General features: G+C 40.2%; 1 protein-coding gene across 1 annotated transcript in view; it reads right to left on the reverse strand.

Annotated features, from left to right (window-relative positions):
- LOC136878949 (lysosomal alpha-mannosidase) overlaps positions 1-18193 on the reverse strand; it is a 344628-nt gene that overhangs the window by 173898 nt on the left and 152537 nt on the right. The window lies entirely within an intron of this gene.

Genomic DNA, 18193 nt, shown 5'->3' on the forward strand with positions numbered 1-18193 from the left:
CTAAAAGTATGTACTTGGAATATGTACTCACTAGGTTGATTAGTAGTCTGTAAGGTGTGATAATTATCAAAGCAGTACCTCTTGTAGCTCCATTTGATAGTCTGTATCAGCATGGTGTAGTACGAAAGAAACTGATCTAACCTGTCTGTGCCTTTCACGTAGGTCATTGTATGCAAGGATGTAAGATTTTTCTTTATGATTACTCCCCGCTTAGTGTTACCTGTTCATCATTAGGAATGTCCAATTAACTGTCACTCGGTATATTTGTCCACAGATCTACACATGATAACTGAATGTACCGCGCCTGGTTGACATTCGCACTGATGTTGCAGGGAATAGCTCTACATTTCCGATGGTATTTTGTTAACTGTATCAAGGTTTAAAGAAACAAAGATACAGTGATAGCTACCTTATATTCCGTATTCCATGACTACACCGTTTGAAACGTATAATCTCGCCAACAAAATTTTAGCTCTGCTCAAGGAAATATGATATGCATAGAAAGGAGAATTCTCATAATTTTTCAGCCGAGTGTAGGTGATTATCAGGGCTCAACACTCATGTGGTACCGTACATCAGATAATGAATCTGCTTATAAATCTTGAAATATTTTGTAGTCACTCAAAACACGTTGTAAAGAGCGCGATTTCTTGTTTATCGATTTTTTGGCACGAAGAACCAAGACCGACTACAATCAACACCTCCTAGATAATAAGGCCTTACAACTGTTCTGGGAATATACTGTGATGTCAGCATCGGGAGGCAAGCTTGAACCATTTCAATGATAACACAGCAATGAGTTTGGATATGTAACGCTGAAATTAGAAGAGTTATAATTCGTTTAATGTTGCCAATTGCTAATACCGCTGTACGTAATGGTACTGATGTGTTGCGAACTTAACTGTAAGGAGAATTGTGACAGTGACAATGAAGTGCATACCGGTACCGTACATTAAAAGTTTCCGAAAGACGAGGTTATGCAGCAGATATGTTTACGTGCAATTCCAAGACAAGACTACAGATTTATTAATAACTCAATGGTGATTAACTATTATTCTTACATTCACACACCATCATAATAAGCATAGGCCTATGACGTATTTAACTACACGCAACAGATGGTTATAAGTAGGCATATTTACTCTTCAATGATATAAGGTTATGTTAGCTCACAATCATGGGATTCATTATTTCAACGGTATTATTATTATTATTATTATTATTATTATTATTATTATTATTATTATTATTATTACTATTATTATTACTATGCGCATTAAAACATACCACCTACAAGAGCTGCTGGTGTAAATGCGCGAATTTCGCTCACGGTGACACATTATTTTACAGGTGAAATGAAATGGCGTATGCCTTTTAGTACCGGGAGTGTCCGATGACATGTTCGGCTGGCCAGGTGCAGGTCTTTTGATTTGACACCCTAGGTGACCTGCGCGTTGTGATGAGGATGAAATGAGGATGAAGGCAACACATACACTCAGCCCCCGTGTTGTAGGAATTAACCAATTAAGGTTAAAATCCCCGACCTGGCCGGGAATCGAACCCGGGACCTTCTGAACCGAAGGCCAGTACGCTGACCGTTCAGCCAACGAGACGCTATGCCACAAACATTACAATGTCGATGATATTTTATGGGAATTGACTGGTACTGATCCTCTGGAAACACTTTTAACTACTTCTCTTCCAAGACCATGACTGTCAGAGACTGCAGTGCCTTATGTCTTTCCCAACTGCCCATCATATTTATCGTCACATTCTGGCAGGTGAAGAGAACTAGGCAAAAAAGTAGAGTAGAAAGAGGAGCAATAAACAGAGCCATTGAAGATAGTACATATCTCATACACAGAATTTCAATCCACAACCTTACACAGCTGAAAAGTACAATAAACACGTTGTTACCTGATGTTTGTTGTGCAGTGATGAAGGGAACGTAAGTAATAATTCTGTACGTCGATACATCAAGGCAACCATACTGCATAGCATATGTATTCATCTAATAGGACATGGCCTTTAATCTAAACGGGTTTTTATTAAAGTATAACATATTTCTAATATATATGTGGAGAAAATTACTAATACAAATGTGGTATATTCTTTAGTTACTAAACATCATAGCTGCATTACAAGGAATGAGTGAAACAATGTGTACAAAGATTCAAGAAATACGTTAGTTCTAGTCCTAGTTCGTGAATTGAACACCGAGGATGATGTCCCCACAGTTAATTTAATAATCATATTTAAAACATTTCTTAGTTCAAAAAGGAGTTTGTGTATGATTTTCTTGTTATTTGTTCAACCTTCTGTCTGATATCTCCTCATGATTACAAATTTATGGCCGACCACGTGGTGAAGGGATGTAATGCCTGTCTCTTACCCCGAGGCCCCAGTTCGATTCCCGGCCAAGTCATGGATTTTTGCCTAGATCTGAGGGCTGGTTCGAGATCCACTCAGCCTACGTGATTACATTTGCGAGCTATGTGACTGTGAGATAGTGGCCCCGGTCTAGAAAGCCAAGAATAACGACCGAAAGGATTCGTCCTGCCGAACACAAGAAACCTCGTAATCTGCAGGCCTTCAGGCTGAGCAGCGGTTGCTAGGTGGGCCAAGGCCAAGCCCTTTAAGGCTGTTGCGCTGTGCGATTTTTCCAAATTTATGAGACATAGTAGAAATTTAATGTTGCCACATGTCAATACTTTTAAAAGAGTAGGCTCCAATGGTAGTCCAATGTTAGGACAGGAACTTACATACTTTCTAGAATACATAAAATATGAAGTTCAACGTGAAATTCTCATTAAACCATACATGAACTTCAAGAGAGGAAACATTGTAGGCTCATGTGCAAATACTGCCAGTGATGCTACATCAGCTTAGATGTTAGGCCTATCCTAATATTATACGTGCTAGTTTTCTTTCAAGATCATGTAATGCCTATTTAAATTGAAATATGTTTGTAATTTCCTGTTGTACTGTTAGCAATTCGGCCTAAGTAAGTTAACATAGCAAAATGCTGTTGTGTTTTACAACTGTTTGGTGTTTATCTTCAATGGCAGAGTCACTAAAATACGGTAATAACGACAGTATAATTCAATATCCTTTAAAATTTAAACGTCATTTGTTAGTAAACACAGTATTCCATCGGCAAAAATATTAAAATCATGTCTGTGTTTAACCATGTTCCGCGTTTCTCTGCATTGCCATCGCGTCCTTAGCGTGACGTCACCACGCTGTTGTTAGACCTTATTATCTAGGAGGTGTTGCTACAATGTTTCAGACCGTAATATCAAAATCAAAATGGCGGACATCATAGGGGGATCAGCTGCGGACTGTTTAAGTTAATGAGTCATTTAGAAAAGTTAAATTCGACGCAAAAGCTTCGTATATTAGATTACGTTCCTCCAGCAACTCCAAGATTAATGCCAAAAACATGTACGTAGTAGACAATAAATGAAATGATGCACAATTAAGAAGAAAAGGATTACGAACGAATGCATTAATTACCATCGTTTAAAATATAACAAAACACTGATATAACGAAATATGTAAGTAAATAAATATGACATGAAATTGATGAATTTTATCTAACTGAACCCTTGAACTTACCATTCCATCGTTGGTCGTCGGCCTCGGCTGCTTCAATAGAGCCATATCGAACTCTTAGATCTTAGGGTCGTAGCGGGTTTTTTCTGTCACTATATTGACCAAATGATGGGGTTCAGAAGAGAGCCTAACTACTTTATATGACGAGCTAAAATGTGCTTACTAATATATTTATTCAAATTTAATCACGATGAATATGTTTATAAAATTAGGTAGAAAAATCACTTAATAATTTTACAACGTTTTAACGCAGTCACAATACTTAACGTGAGTTTTATATATTTATTTTATTATTGTTTAACATTATATTTCAAAGAATGAAAGTGTAGTAAAAATTCGTGGGCAGCAAAACCCATAAAAACGAGAAAAAACCCCTGAAAATCGGGCATCATTAATTCAAACGATAACTGAGAGTTAATGCACACGATCCATGGAAAATCTGACTTTCAAAAAGTAGAATTCCAGATTTGCATTTAATTAAGGATATCCACCAGTCTGGTATCTTATCGGATATTGGAACATCCCCCGAATGGAGCCTTAATCGAACCAAATCGACTATCGGTTGCTTTGGATAGGTTGCGAAACATTACCAAAAGGCATGGTGTTCATTACAAGTTAACAGCAATGGTCACAATAGTTCCACCATGTACTGTCATCTAAGCTGTAATGATCAGTCTTCATTAGCTAGGCTTCCACGTGGGACAACTCTGACATTCATGCCACTGCTGATGCAGAATGATGCTGAAACATGGCCCGAATAATACCTACTAACACACTACTGCAAACACTAACATCGTTTAAGTCGATTCGCAAAAATGACTAACCTATTTCCTGACTATAAACAGACGACGCCCTAATCCTGTCGTTGAGCCTACGTAGTGTCTACACATCCGTATATTTATGTAATACGCGCAGCATCCTAAATCTATCGTTGATCCAACGTTAGGATATCTACACACAATTTGCACTATCAGGTGAAATCGAAACTTCAAACACAATCCCGGATATTTAAATCTAATCACTGTTAGAACTCTAACACAATGAAATGAAATTCGCCGCAGAATGAACTTGAACCTGGAAATGTAACTATGTGCATCTCTTACAATAACGCGTGAAATTCAAATTTAAACAACATGTTCGAATATTTTAATCCATTCCTCAATACAATCTCAACACATGCAGTGAGGTTCGCTAAATAAAAATACAACTCCCATTTGACTTTACGTAATATCGCTGAAAACAATTATCACCACCATTACGAAATCCACAGCATAATTCAAGTGTGAGGCTCCAAATGGCCTTTCATCTCGACATGTATTGCCGTGAACTATCCAGTGAAGTAACTTTCCAACAATCTACTCAAGCTACACTTTCATTCTAATAACATTCATTTTTCACTCGCAATGTTTCTAGTCAACGATAATTTCGTCTCTCAAAAATACAGAATAGACTTCAATTTACAATAATAAGGTATTACTTTGACCGTGTGTCAGAATGTGTTTTGTTCGTGAAGTCGACTATCACAAAAATGCACTTTCTGGTTTTACATAGAATCGTCACTTGGATGTAATTGCCAAGACCTACAGTTTCATGTAATATATAATCATGGAAGAACATCGACTTGTAATTAAAATAGGCGTTACAACACGATGTCCCTTGGATTTGACCACCTTTCAATTTGTCAATCGTCTTGGATTGCTTACAGGACATCGTCATCTTATACAGCCTGTCTCAGAAATATAACATTTTAACATACACCCTGTCACCAAAATTCCTCTCCGTCGACAAACAAGAACTCTTATCCTCCGTCTACTGTTCATTATACATCACTCATAAAATACAGGCTTACTCTGCCTTTAACATCTTCCTAACTATTCTCATAATATTTCATTTCCATTAAAATTCATTTCTTCCTGTTTGACACTTTTCAAATGCAAGTACATTAATGACCAACAACTTTACAAGAATCTCACAATTAACTTCTTTACGTTTTTCTGACCTCAAGTGCAAAGTAGCATACCGTGATTTTCTGTGTTACAAAATGTAGTTTCCAAAAGTAAGTGCTAACTTTATCAGACTTCGCTGGATTTCGGTATAAATAGCAAATCTCGCTTGACATTACTGCTGAAAACATTTTACCTGACGTGAATATTAATTGTATTATTACTATTATTATTATTATTATTATTATTATTATTATTAATTTGATATTTAACTTTATCACGTTCACAACAGTTATCATTATTGTAACTTTCATCGGCCCGAACATAACTTCATTAATTTTCATAACAATATTCAAAACTTCACCGATTAGCTTTTTCTTAAAGGAATTTATAAACGCATTTTAGAGTTTCGCACAATGACACGAATACGCTTAATTTTTACACACGCCACATAGTAATTTAATGGGACAAGCAATTTACATTTCTAACTACAAAACATGATATTCAAATTAGACAGACCTTGTAACTGCGCCGTAGACCCAGGTCATCCTGGCTACATTTGAGCCAGCTCGTATCAGAAATTAGCCACTCATGGTTGAAGAGAACATTCTTCTCTTTTTGTTATGATATTTATATTTATACAGACTCTACATTGTAATTGGTACAAAACGCGTAAATAATGAATTACTATATACACACACAATCAGTACGACTGCACCTTTCCTCAGGGAAGACTCAACTATCCGTGAACGTTTCCCACTCTCCCCTTGTTATGCCAGGTGGTCACAAGATATGAGACTTGAAGCTTATCTCGGCCAGTCTACAACTCCCCTACTGGTTGCGAAAATACGCAGTAGTGATGGGTCGAACTAGCTCTTTTGAGGGAGCTAGCTCATTCGCTCCCGCTCCTAACTGAGAGTCGTTCAAAAGAGTCGATTCTTGGGAGCGGGAAGGTAGGAGCGAGCCAGGAAGTCAGAGGCCGCTCTCCGCTCCAGGTTCGTTCGTTCATTCGTTCATCCGGTTAAGGGCAGACGGCTCTTTATGAATTCCGGTCGCTCTTGTTACGGTGAGCGTTGACACATTTAAACAGATATGTACTTTCAAGTGCTTGCAGCAATCACTAAGCATAAACCGGCCAAGTTCGACGTAAAGTAAGCAAAGGGACTCAAGATATACTTGCCGGTGCGGGGGGGAAGAGGACTCAGCAGAGCAATGCGCAGGGAAGGGCGTAAAGTGAGGTAACACCAATATTTAAATGTCGTGTCTAGAATAACCAGATAGCAGTGATCACATCCCAAATCAAGTGGTGATTTCAATTATGGGGCCTTTCCCCAGAGGAACTATCGCGGTAGGGACACGTGGAAAAGAGGGGGGGGGGAAGGAGAACACCCAAAAAAAAACTCCCACAAGCACAGGTTTCAAAAAATGAACACATATATTAAAACAACTCCAAGAAATAACAATTGTTTACACTATAAGAATAAGAACTTCGACCATTTGATACACCATTAAAGTGGGAAATTGTACAAATTACCAACAGGTTTTCTCTCCCTTTTTTTTGTTTAGTGTACGTATCTTACAGGGGTAATCACCAAACCACAATAGAGCTTGGGGGGGCGCCAAGCACGAAACCAGAATAAAATTTTATACCAATGTTCACGCGAATGCCACAAAAGTAGCAAGGAATTATGGAAACAGGAACAAGAAAATTAACATTCGTTAAAAGGAATTTTTCCAGTGCTCACAAAGGCACGTGATAAAAGAACAGGCTATCCCCCTAAAACTAAGGCACACCTTTTTTCTTTTTAAAACAAGTAGACACCAGAATAATCGAAAGGCATACGCCAGATGAAGTGTAAAAAATTTAGCAGAGCACCAAGCTACAAATTTATTAATATGTTACTAGGGGTACGAAAGGTAGACGAAAAGAAGGAAAAATCGGGAAAGAGATTCAAGCAGGGAAAGAGGATTGACCAGGGTACGATGTCCGCTCCAAACGAGAGAAAGAGTTCCAGTACAACTGTTCAAAACTTGAAGCCCAGCACGCTTCCTCCTTCATATTTCCATCATAAAGTCAAAGTCAATAATTTGGCACCGTGAAATTTCGCTGTGTCCTGAAGGGACGATAGTTCAATATCGAGGCGTTATTCAAGCCCATATGATGAATGAGAGGGCGAAATTAAAATGAATGGTAAATAATTACAGTAAAAGTCTGCTCACCCAACACGTAACGGAGAACCAAGTAAAGTCCAAATGCACTCGGACCAGCCGGTGCAGGGCTTGAGCTCCCACTGCCGATTACAACACCAAGTCACACCTGATCGCCGGACAGGAGAAAGCGGCGAGTATATATACACGGAGCGAAGCGAGCTCGAGAACACACTAGAACTAGGTGACGTCACGGAGATTGCGCGTGGCGGTGTAGCAGATGAAGCAGTGGTGAGACAGCATAGCAAGCAGAAGGTTCATAGAGCGGCGCAATATAGTGTGCACTAAATCAAGACGGAGAAGCAGCCATAAGGTAGGCGAAGTTGAGCTCGTAACACTCTTCATAACTTCCGGTAGCTCTGTATGACTTCCGTGAACGAACGATATAGCGCAAATAGTTTATATTTTCCACAAAAGATGGCAGCACAACGTCCAGTTCAGAAAGCTGCTCTTGAAATAAAACAAATAAACAACTAATATATGCACTCCTGGCAACATTGGCAAATAATCTAACGATAAAGCTTTATATACAGTAACGAAGAAATGTTTAACAAAAATGCAATATTCATGGATAACATCTAATATTACTTTGCCCATTTTCCTTTCTTCTTAAAATGATGCTTTTCAAAACTGAATGCACCGTGACGAGACGTATGTTCAGGATATTGGCAATACTTACGCGTAAATAAATAATTGTTAAAGAATGTAATGGGATGTAAGTTACTATGGTATACACTAAGCCATGAGTTATTTATTCATAAACGCCAAAAATAGCGTGATTTTACATTTTCTAGATTAATCATGACTCCCATTTTCTTTTTGAAGGAGCGAGATGGCGCGAGATAGTTCACCTTTTCCACAACAGATGGCAACACAATGTACAGTTTGGTACGCTACTCTTGGAATAAAATAAATGTACACTGCTGCCAACATTCGCAATTAATTCAATGATAAAGTTTTATACACAGTAACGAAGAAACGTGTCACAAATATACAGTGTTGATTGATGACATCTAATATTACTTTGCCTAACTTCCATTCTCCTTAAAATGATGTCTTTCAAGATTGAATGCACCGTACGGGACGTATGTTCGAGATATTGGCAATACTTCCGTTCGACCCCGGCAATCCAGATAAGCATAAGAAGAATCTCTATTCCTGTGCACGTAGTTTACATTTCACTCAAAAGATGTCATCAGAATATCCTCTTTCGACACTCCGCGTTGGAACAACAGATTCTATCATTCATTAATACAGCGTAGGAAACATAGCTGATTAAACGCGATCTTTAACGAAAGTAATGGAAACTACTATCAGCACAAATGTACATATAACCAAGTATACTACAGTACGCATAGCATTTTGCCTATTTTTCGTGTACAGTATGGTCACACTCTCTTCTATTTTTTTTCAAGAACGATTAAACCGTATGAGTCGTATATGTTCGATATATTGGCATTCCTTACACTATCTAAACTTACTTCTTCTTCTTCTTCCGCTTCGACCACTTTTCCCACACTTGTATGTTCGCGGGTGCGAACTGTTCCGCAAATGTGGATTTGGCCCTGTTTAATAATAAGTAATAATGTTACTGGCTTTACGTCCCACCAACTACATTTACGGTTTTCGTAGACGCCGAGGTGCCAGAATTTAGCTCCGCAGGGGTTCTTTTACGTGACAGTAAATCTACCGACACAAGGCTGACGTATTTGAGCACCTTCAAATACCACCGAACTGAGCCAGGATCGAACCTGCCAAGTTGGTCTCAGTAGGCCAGCGCCTCAACCGTTTGAGTCACTCGGCCCGGCTGGCCCTGTTTTATGACCGGATGTCCTTCCTGATGCTAACCTTATGCGGAGGGATGTAATCAATATTGCGTGTTTCTATGGTGGTTGGTATTGTGGTGTGTTGTCTGAATATGGAGAGGAAAGTGTTTGGACAAACACAAACACCCAGTTCCCGAGCCAGAAGAATTAAATTCCCGACTTGGCCGAGAATCGAATCCGGGACCCTCTGCAGCGAAGGCCTCAGTGCTGACCATCCAGCTAAGGAGTCGGACTTCTTACACGTCAATAAATAATTATTTGAAAATGTACTGCGGTATACACTTTGGTATGAGTTATTTAGCCTATATTTTAAAGCCAAAACTAGTGTTATTTTCTATTTGCCTTAATTTGATTAAAAACTACGGTATATTATTTTATCCACTGTACCGTAAAACCGAAAGATTTTGGCAATATGTTAATTCATAACTACGAACGCATTTAAGAAACAGGTGAGGATTTGTCAGAGTATTTCTTAATTATTTCAGACAGAATAAAACTACGCCGTTTCTACTTGCCGAGTGGTATATTCAGTATTCTGGATAGCGACTGTTTGTTCGTGCTTAGTTGAGGTTAGTTAACCCGAACTTCGTGTCGTTTATTTGCTCCTAACCTACTGGATCTATACTAGGCCCTACATCCTTCATAGATTATGAGTGCATACAGGAAGTGAACAGGTAAGTATTGCTCAATAACATGTTGTTTATTTCATTTCATTGTTTCGTTACGTTGCAAGTTGCCAGAACTATGGCACAAAAACGTACCTAACAAACAGACCACAACCACTGCACTCAGACCACTGACTGAATGCGGGAAGAGGCTACACTGGGCAGCCTATAAAAAAGAAAGCGGCTTCTGTACGTCACGTGATTATCTGAGGCATGGCATTGGCTAGAAATGAACGAGAGTCGATGTGACGAGCTAGCTCTTTCTTGGAGTCGCTGTTGATAAAAGAGTCGGTTCGTGCTAGCTCTCAGGGAGCAAGGAGGGAGCTAGCTCATACAAGAGTCGACTCGTAATTGAAGAGCTAGCTCTCTTCAATGAGTCGTTCAAAAGAGTCAGTTCGTTCATGAACGACCCATCACTAATACGCCGTAATTCACGAAGACTGTCTATGAATTCGCTGTTTCCATTTGAGAAGTCCAGGGAATCCTGTACTATTTCAATGAATACCTTTTTATTTTATCAGTTTACCACTTGGTAAAATATTCTATCTCGAGCCAACTAACTCAATAAATCTCACAAGTCTATTAAAGGAACAATTCAAGACTTCTACTTGATGTTAAGGCGACGTAGGTCGGCCCTTGCTAACAATGACAAAGCGAGTGTGCTGCTGTCCATAAGTGGGGATACTTATAGTTTTTCTAGGGACGCCTGCCTGGTCGTGATGTATTGTGGTGTAATCATAGAATTTCATAACCACTGGACCGATTTCTTTGAGACTTACCCCAAAAATTCCACCTAAATTCCAAGCCATGATTGTATTGTTTGCTAATTTTTCCCGTACCTTTAACGGGAAAATTAATTAATTTCTTGTAGATGATTTCGCGCGCATTCTGATTGCGTGACCTTGGCACGTGTTTCTAATCTGCCAGTATGGATACCAGATTTTCTCCAGGCTTAACTAAATAAATTTCCACCCTGTGGATTTTAGCTTCATTAAATAATCATTAACATTCTTTATCAGTTATTTCTTGGTTAATGATATTGCCGAAATCTCTCGTAAATAAGGTTTATTATGTGGAAGTTAATTATTTATTACTCGATGTCAATCGAAGTGTTCCGAGATCGCTCGAATGGGTGGCTTGCTGCCCATGGCGAGTTGTGATGTCACAGAATGTGAGATGAGCTTGCAGTAAAGAATTATGGTTGCACTCGTAGTTGCATCTTGTACTTGTAATTTTCTAGTTGCAATATTTAGCAGGGTAGAATTATGGGTTCATGACAACTAGCTAGTTCCACGTAACATAATTAGTAATAAAGGATGATAGCTTAAGGTACCCGACGGTGGTATATCTGAAGATATCCATCAGTGCAATCCTAACTGAGTACTTAGAGAAAAATTAAGACAGAATTGCTACGGTAGAAAATTCGAAGTTAGTTAATGTGAGCAAATAGGCTTGGCTCATCTCTGTTGGTCGACTATTTAGATATTACATTCAGAAATTAGTTAGTGCCTTCAGAAATAAGAGTACATTCATTATGTAAAATCTCTAATGCCACAATAATGTTATGATAAAGCTCATAGCTAAAGCAACTTTCTGCCGCTCGGTAGATGTGGGATGCAAGGAGTTCCTGCTCGCATGTAGATAGATTTCATAGTATTCGTACGAACCTATTCTATCAAAGATATATATGATGAATTATGCATGATGTTAGATCTTTGTATTAACTGATAGGCCTGTGTAAGAAACTGTAGCAGCCTCTATCAGAAACTCTGGCAGTAACTGTACCCTAAGCTTAAACTAATGATTCCAATATAATTTCAAATCAAATCATTTTCTTCCTACATCTAACTATATCCATATCACTATCAGGAATCAAGGGATCTTCTAAAATATGCACTAGAATATAAATTCTATTGGAGGTAAAAAGATGTTCGTAGTTGTAAACTGAATTACCAAATTGTACAGCTTATGATAGCTGCTATACAGAAGGTCTCGGTTGGCACACACCTATTTTCTTATAAAACACCTTCACATTTAAGGTACTCTACACTTCGAAACAGGCATTCGTTGGTACATATCGTCAAATCTATCATCATCGTGTACCTTAATGTAAAGAACACTGCTATCTTTCATTATTACGTTAAGTTTGTTCTGAGGTTATCAAAAGTAGATCAAATCTTGTTCGCAACACTTGGCAAAATTCAACTCGTCTCCCTAGAATACTCAGCACTCTTGGTTAGATGCGTTAAACAGTTTGGCCTTTGACTTAATTTTCCTGGTGCAAATTCATTATCTGTTTCTGTCTCTCTCTTTCTGCCTATGGGTGGGGGGGGGGTAGAATGACACCAACGGTACCCCTGCCTGTCGTAAGAGGCGACTTAAAGGGGCCTCAGGGGCTCTGAACTTTGGAGCGTGGGTTGGCAACCACGGGGCCCTTAACTGAGTCCTGTCATTGCTTCCACTAACTTGTGCCAGGCTCCTCACTTTCATCTATCCTATCCGACCTCTCTTGGTCAACACTTGTTTTTTCCGACCCCGACGGTATTACGTATGGAGGCCTAGGGAGTCCTTCATTTTCACGCCCTTCCTGGCCCTTGTCTTCCTTTGGCTGATACCTTCATTTTTCGAAGTGTCGGACCCCTTCCTTTTTTTCTCTCTGATTAGTGTTATATAGAGAATGGTTGCCTAGTTCTACTTACTCTTGTAACAATAATCACCAGCACCACCACTTATCTGTTTCTCCCTTGAAGCTTTATATCCAGGAAATATAAAATTGAAGTATGTGTAATCAGTATACGAAGGTTGGAACTTAAATAGTGGCAACTATTTATTTACAACAGATACAAAAGAGTTACATGTTAGCAACCTTTACTGTCCTTCAATGTAGCCACCAGCGTTGTGTATAACCCGTTGCCAGCGATGTGGAAGTCGTGGTATACCTTTAGCAGAGCCTGCTCCGTTGATGGTGCGAATGGAGCGGTCTATAGTCTGTCGAATCTCTGCAATAGTTCTGAAGCGAATGCCACGAAGTGGTTCCTTCATCTTCGGAATTAAATCGAAGTCACAAGGACTTAAGTCCTTAAGAGCATGCACTTCTTCTTCACTTGTAGGACGACCTGCCCGATGAATGTCCGCCACAGTTTGCCGACCATCGTTGAAGGCTTTTACGCAACGCGCCACTGTTCTGTAAGGTAATGCAGATTCCCCGAAGGCCTCTTGAAGACCTTGATGACACTGTCGTGCTGTAAGACCTCTGGCACATTCAATCTTGATCCAACTCCGTTGTTCCTGTTTGGGAAACATAGTGACAACGTTACGTTACACCGCTCGCTCACAAGTGACTGTGTTTCCCTGGCGTGTGCGCACGCAGGTGATGTGGGAAGGGCGAGTCCATTTGCTCTGAGGTAAGGTAGATATGTAACCAACGTGTGCTATCAGCGACAATATTAGATTCCGTTGCATAGCGTCTCCACACCAGTGTTGCCACTATTTAAGTTCCAACCCTCGTAATTTAATCAACAACCTAGTATGCAGCACGAAAATTCTTCAGCCGTTATAGCACAACAATAGACTCTATTATGCACAATTATTTCCATCTCTTAACACTACAAAATATGAATTAGTCGTTAAGGAATGCGTATTGATTTTATACTTCAATAACGCGGATGAAATAGTACTTATTCTCCTCCAAACACATTGTAAACAGACATAACCATGTGCGAATCACACACGAATTCCACCATTTTCCCGCGAATCGATAGTAGTATTAAGATCGGAGATATTGTAATCGGTCTTGTTAGATGTAGTTATCATGGCTACAAAGAGCTTACAAGTGGGAAAATATTCCGGCTCTAACATCTACGATCCCACTATTGCAAGGAATCCTTGCAAGAATTATTACATTTAATTTCCGGGTTCAACCGTGTTGTAGTTGTCTGTACATCTTCACACACTTCTAAGATCCTTGCAAGAAGTTCAAAATTTAGCCAACCTGTAGCGCAAGCGATGCATATGTGTAAAAACGGAGATATCCGGGGCGAGTCAACCACTGCTGGTCACAGTAAAACGGAGGTCTCCGGGACCCGTCATCAATGTGCATTTCAAATATTCCATGCACAAGAACTGCGAGGTGGTGGTGGTGATTATTGTTTTAAGGGAAGAACAACGGGGCCACCATCGTGTATATAACGCTAATCAGAGAGAAATAATGGAAGGAATCCGACACTACCAAAATTGAAGGTATCGGCCAAAGGAAGACAAGGGCCACGAAGGCGTGAACATGAAAGATTCCCTGACCCTCAGAACCCTAATAGCGTCGGGGTCGGAAAGTGTTGACCGAAGGAGGAGACTGACACAAGTAAGTGGAAGCAATGTCAGGACTCAGCTAAGGGCCCCGTGGTCGCCAACCCCCTATACAAAGTTCAGAGCCCTTGGGGCCCCCTTTTAGTCACCTCTTACGACAGGCAGGGGATACCGTGGGTGTTATTCTAACTAGGTGGGTGAGACGTACAGTGCTATTCGGGTTCAAATAACGGGGAAAACCCAAAACAGTATTTCCCAACAATGCTACGGACCGTGGGCTAAGGACCAGTACAGTATGTAGTCAGGTGTTTACTGACGTTGTTGCCGTAAAACTCTTCAGAACATCTTCTGGTGTACCGAGAGCCACAAAATAACTCCTACCTTTTCCTGTGAGTCCTGTATCGATATCCGTTTAACACACAGGATGGTGTGCCAACCCCTGCCTGTCATAAGAGGCGCTCTGAACTTTGAGAGTGGGTCCCTCTAGCAGAGTCCGATACTGCTTCCACTAACTTGCATTATACTCCTCACTTTCACCTTTCCTACCCGACCTCTTTTGGTCAACTGTTGTTCTCTTCCGACCGACACGGTATTAGTATTGAGAATCCTAACGAATTTTCATGTTCACGCCAGAAGTGTAGGACCTAATTCAATTTTCCCTCTGATTAGTTTCTATGGAGGATGGTACTTCCTCTATCAGCACTGCCACAAACATCATTTGACGAGTAAGCAAAAGCTGTAGCGGCTAAGAATTTGAAATAAACGGACGCCTGGCTCACAACAACGCGCCGCCACTAGGATTTCTCCCAGCTATTTCCCGTTTAAAATGTGTGTGTACTTTACATTTACAATGTATATAATATATTACCTTCAAACTGAAAAAGAAGACATTGTATACATGAAATATGGTGAGTACTCACATGAGTTTCTTCTTTCTTTAGTGTTAGTTATTTTCACTTTTCCATTTCCTTTTAGAGGTCTTTGGTATCGACATCTTACACAATATACACTACTTCAGTACTGTTCCTCTTCTGGTTGTGAGATCGAAATAATGTTACTCTTTGACTTTATATCCTACATTTTTAAGGTCAAATAAGTGAGAGGGATTATTGCTTTTACCTAAATTATTATGAGAAATGTTGTTTACTGAGGTTAATGTGATTAGTCTATTCATCAAAATTTATTATGTTAACTGAGAGCAGTGTTATCGACGTAAATTCCTGAATTGTGTGTTGCCTAGGCTGTAATTTATGGAACGGAGCCTTTGCCCAACCGCCTGCCATTTGCCGCGTTGCGTCGCGACGTTACTTGGCAGAGTTATTTGTTATCTGGGGCCTAACATATATGACATCAGTCCCGCGTTGGGAATAAGTTGGCTACTGAAATAGAATGGATCGAGCCAGCGGGTATAGGGTGATGGCTTCGGCAACTAGCGAAAGAAGTGAAGACTGATGGAATGGAGGTAGGGGAAGATTGTATGGGAAGTGTTTCGATCGTTAATGGTCTCTATTCTAATTTCTAAACGCGATGCGTATGAAACGGTGGTCCAGGCCTACTGGGTGGGTAGGACTAAGACCTAGTATAAGGAGGTGTAAGTGCTGATAGGTCGAGCAAATAATGTGTGGGTGTTAATAATTTGGGATGCTGTAAGTCCCCAGATTTGACGGAGGATGTGAAATCCCCAGTTTATATTGTTTTCAAACTCGATACCTAGGTAAGTGAGGGTGAGGAGTTGGCGTGAGGTAGTAGGAAGGCATCTACTGTACATCCGCGGTTTAAAATAATATGAATTGTGGTTTGTTCACGTTGACATTCCGAAGGTTAAGCCATTGTTGGAAGTTTTATGAGTGGTTGGGAGGTGCGGTTGTTAGTTCAAAAGGCAAGGATTGCCGTGTCATCTGTAACTTGGTATAATATTACCGGCGCCAGGATTGTGGTATGTGAGTACGATAGAGGATATACAGTAGGGCTACAGAGGGCTTCCTTGTGGGCAGCATCTTTAACGGGGAAAATACAAAATATGCCGATGGGCTACTGTGTATTTTTATCTGAGCAGAGTGGACTCTATGGCTATTGGCTAGGGATCGGGTAATAATGTCATATATAAATCCCGAAATCCATTCTTTATCGAAATCCTTTTCTATATTCAATCTGATGAGAGCATCATGGTTTTTGGCGGGATAGTAAGTAAAGGGAGATATGAAAAAGGCGGTCATGATTGGAGTAATGTGAGCGGAAAACTGTTTGTGACTGTGGGATCAGTTGGAGAGGGTTCAAATAAGAATAGATGTGATGGGCTACATTGGCTTCTAGTATGTCACCTTTAGCACCACGTGGGGGTCACATGTAGGGTAATTTGAGATAATACCTACGGACGTGAGCAAGCTCTACGAAGGGAAGTTAAGAAAATCTTTGCATCACCCTCTTTCCCACTGCACCAAGAATTCTGCCAGCGACTGCAATCAAGAAGACCAGCAAGGGTCACTGCAGGTCAACTCATTGCGGATGGATTTGACTAAATGAAAGCTGGAAGCATGAGTGGTCAATAAAAACATTGGGAACAAGTGCCCACCATCTTGATCCCACAAAGAAACCAAACGGTTTTGACCTACAGAGGAAACTCTGGTGCCGTATCAACAGGTTAAGGACTGGACATGTCCAACCCTTGTCCCGTTTCCCTACGGGGTCGGGTATGAGGTGAGATGAATTTGTTGTGGCGGTTTTTTTTATGACCGGATGTAAGGACCTTTTTTTTTTTTTTTTTTGATATTTGCTTGACGTCGCGCCGACACAGATAAGTCTTATGGCGACAATGGGACAGGAAAGGGCTAGGAGTGGGAAGGAAACGGCCGTGGCCTTAATTAAGGTACAGCCCCAGCATTTGCCTGGTGTGAAAATGGGAAACCACGGAAAACCATTTTCAGGGCTGCCGACAGTGGGGTTCGAACCTACTATCTCCCGAATACTGGATACTGGCCGCAATTAAGCGACTGCAGCTATCGAGCTCGGTGATGTAAGGACTGGACATGGTTGTTGTATTATTTCAGGTACAAGGGAGGTTGATTCAGTTCACCATTGTGTTATTGTAACCTGGAAAAACAAACGATTGAGCACCTGATCCAACGCTGTCCTCTTCATTCGTACCCTGGCACTGCTGATGATTCGTTCGCTCTCACAGCCGGTCTATCTGAATGGCTTAGTAAGATGGACTTTAAAGTTTGATATTGCCTTGTATATATAATGTATAAAGTCACCATACGATTAAATAAATAAATAGTTTCTAGAATTTTACGTAGTACTAGGAGAGACTTATTGGTTACTTGGGGAGGTGTTTTGTTAGGTATTAAAAACAGGAGTGGGGCCGATGACCTTCGATGTTAGGCCCCTTTAAACAACAAGCATCATCATCATCTCAAAAACAGGAGTACTTTAGCATGTCCCCAGTGGCGTGTGAAGTAGCCGGATTGGAGCATGGTCGTAGAGAAGGTGCTTTAGGGAAGAGTACGCGGCTTCTTTAATAAGTCGGTATACAGTGTGATCTAGTCCAGGAACTGCGTCCTTATTGCTTTCAGGTACAGTACCTTGCAAATATCTTGTATTATGATAGGGTTATTTAAGGGGTGCTGTTGGTCCA

Source organism: Anabrus simplex, chromosome 8 (genome assembly GCF_040414725.1).
Source record: "Anabrus simplex isolate iqAnaSimp1 chromosome 8, ASM4041472v1, whole genome shotgun sequence".
In the NCBI taxonomy this organism is placed as follows: Eukaryota; Metazoa; Arthropoda; class Insecta; order Orthoptera; family Tettigoniidae; genus Anabrus; species Anabrus simplex.